This window comes from Mesoplodon densirostris, chromosome 16 (genome assembly GCF_025265405.1).
Source record: "Mesoplodon densirostris isolate mMesDen1 chromosome 16, mMesDen1 primary haplotype, whole genome shotgun sequence".
In the NCBI taxonomy this organism is placed as follows: Eukaryota; Metazoa; Chordata; class Mammalia; order Artiodactyla; family Ziphiidae; genus Mesoplodon; species Mesoplodon densirostris.
Genome location: NC_082676.1, coordinates 71,298,227 through 71,300,928, shown reverse-complemented (window position 1 = coordinate 71,300,928; position 2,702 = coordinate 71,298,227). Strand labels below are relative to the sequence as shown.

The 2,702-nt window shown below is 44.5% G+C and overlaps 1 non-coding gene across 1 annotated transcript; it reads right to left on the bottom strand.

The window, feature by feature from the left end:
• Positions 1 to 455: 455 nt before the first annotated feature.
• On the bottom strand, positions 456 to 562 carry LOC132477201 (U6 spliceosomal RNA). The gene has a single exon (XR_009530221.1). It is a non-coding gene; the product is annotated as a U6 spliceosomal RNA (small nuclear RNA).
• Between the last annotated feature and the right edge of the window lie 2,140 nt (positions 563 to 2,702).

Below are 2,702 nucleotides of genomic sequence, written 5' to 3'. Positions count from 1 at the left end.
TCCTTTATTGTACAAAAGGTTTTAAATTTAATTAGGTCCCATTTGTTTATTTTTGTTTTTATCTTCGTTATTCTAGGAGGTGGATCAAAAATGATATTGCTGAGATTTATGTCAAAGAGTGTTCTGCCTATGTTTTCCTCTAAGAGTTTTATAGTATCCAGTATTGCATTTAGGTCTTTAATCCATTTAAGTTTATTTTTGTATATGGTGTTAAGGAGTGTTCTAATTTCATTATTTTACATGTAGCTGTCCAGTTTTCCCAGCACCACTTATTGAAGAGACTGCCTTTTTTCCATTGTATATTCTTGTCTCCTTTGTCATAGCTTAGTTGACCATAGGTGAGTGCATTTATCTCTGGGCTTTCTATCCTGTACCATTGATCTATATTTCTGTTCTTGTGCCAGTACCAAGCTGTTTTGATTACTGTAGCTTTGTAGTATAGTCTGAAGTCAGAAAAAAGTATGGAACACTTCACAAATTTGCATGTCAACCTTGCGCAGGGGCCATGCTAATCTTCTCTGTATTGTTCCAATTTTAGTATATGTGCTACTGAAGTGAGCACAAGATATTTTGTTGTTGTTTGTTTTCTAGGTCTGTTTAGTCTGTTAAAGGGGTATGAAAAACTTGCTGGTATCTTGTGTTTATGTCGCTGCTATAGACTTACCTGGAGCAAAGTGCACCTTTCTCCTACCTTCAAGGATGAGGAGGACTGGAGGACTGTCCAGGTTGGTGGTGTGGAGGGAAGCTAGGGGCTTTCATGGTCAGAGATTAGAGGGCCTGCTCCCAGGCAAGATGCTGCTGGAGAGAAGGGCAATATTCCACAAATGGGGAAGGACAGATGACTCCAAGTCCTACCTACACCAGTGAATCCCATGGAGGTACAGTGCCAAAGGCCAGGTCCCAGCAGCAGAGGGCTCAGGGGGTGGACATGGCTTATGGGGAGCTGGCCAGCCTCTGATGGACCAGGGGGCCTGAGCCAGAAGCAATGGCAATGACGGCCAGTCACCCACCTGTGAAGACAGGGACATCCCCATTTCCACCAACTGAGTAATCTCTGAGGCTCTCTGGCATTAGGGGAGAGGATGGAGGAAGGATCCCCCCCAAAACATCACAAATCCTGGATTTCTTCCCTAGGCTGGTGAGTGGGAGCTCAAGCTGAATTTAATTTGATACTTTAAAAAAAAAGAGAGAGAACCATGGCATTTTATACCCTGAATGTCATGGGAAAATTTATGCTGGTCTTAATAAATAAAAAGCACTTCATACATAAAATGATTTCTAAGCTATAACTAATAACCATATAGCATAAAAACAATCCCCAAAAATCCTAGTCAGAAGGCTATGCTGAACCATTAAAACCAGGATGGTGAACTCTGAAAGCATGCTTTCTCCTGCCAAACTAGAGTTCAGGGGCTGAGCAGAACTGACACCTCCCAGGGCTGGATGCTGCCCTGTAGGGAGATCCTACATCCTCCCAACAAGTCTTCAGGGCACACTGGAGTTTTCAAGGAGTCAGGGTCTTTTTGCTGAAAATCTCATTGAAACTTCAGAGAGTGATCATGACTTTCCCAAATCTACCCCCTTTTCCTTGTCCCTTGAGGATTCCAGGTCCCCAGTGTGCCTCTCCAGAATTATCCCTTCCACTTACTTCCAGACTTTACAGAAATCCACAGGTCCTCATGCAAAACATGGGGGCAGGGGAGAGAGGTAAATGTGTTTCAAGCTTGGGAATTTTAGAAAATTAATCTGGTGTGCATGGCATGCTGCATGCCAGTGGGGTCTGGGGGTGCACCCTGTGATCACACACATCAATAGCTCTGCTTCGAATGTATGAACAGTGCCAGAGGAATAAACCAGGGCTGCCTCGTGTTGGTTCAAGTCTGTCAAAAGAGTTATGAAAAATTTTCCATTGCTTGGAGATTTATTAATTCTTGAATTGTAGATAAGGCATCATGGACCAGTATCTAATCTGCCTGCTGGAAATCTGGGACTGGTTGTCCAAGTGTTTTCTCAAAATTAATATCTCTAAAATAAATCTCCTGGACATCATCCTAAAATCCCTTCTTCACCCAAATTCCCCATCTCACTCATTGGTCTCTTTACCAGCCAGTTTGCTGAGGCGAAACCCTCCCGTCTCACATCCCACACGTTGACCTCACCTTGATGTCAGCTCATTGCCCGCCACCTCACTGCCCCCACCATGATTCACACCACCATCACTGTAACTATGGATTGGGCTATAGGATTTCCTAACTGGAAGCTATTCCACCATGTTGGATTGCTGATGGAGGAAGCTTTTAAAACAATAAATCAGCTTATGTCACTACCCAGCTTTCCATCCTTCAGTGCTTCCCATGAGTTCTCTTCCAAGAACATCAAAGTCCCAAGCATGGCCTCCCAGTCCAGCTAGTCACTCCATCTCTCAGGCCCTGCCCTCCATCCACACTGGCCCCATTGCCCCTGCTCACACCTGCCAAGCTCTGCTCCACCTCAGGGGATGGCACTTGCTGTTGCTTCAGGGTGGCTCCTCCTTTCTATCTGGTCTCAGCTCAGGTGGCATCTCCTTAGAAAAGCCTTTCCTGAAGATTCTTTCTGAGGTGGACCCACCTTCCACCTCCATGTCTCCCTGTCACGTGACCTTATTCTCTCAGCTCCAATCTCATTAATTGGAAGTTAATGTCTTTACTGTATTCAATTATTCA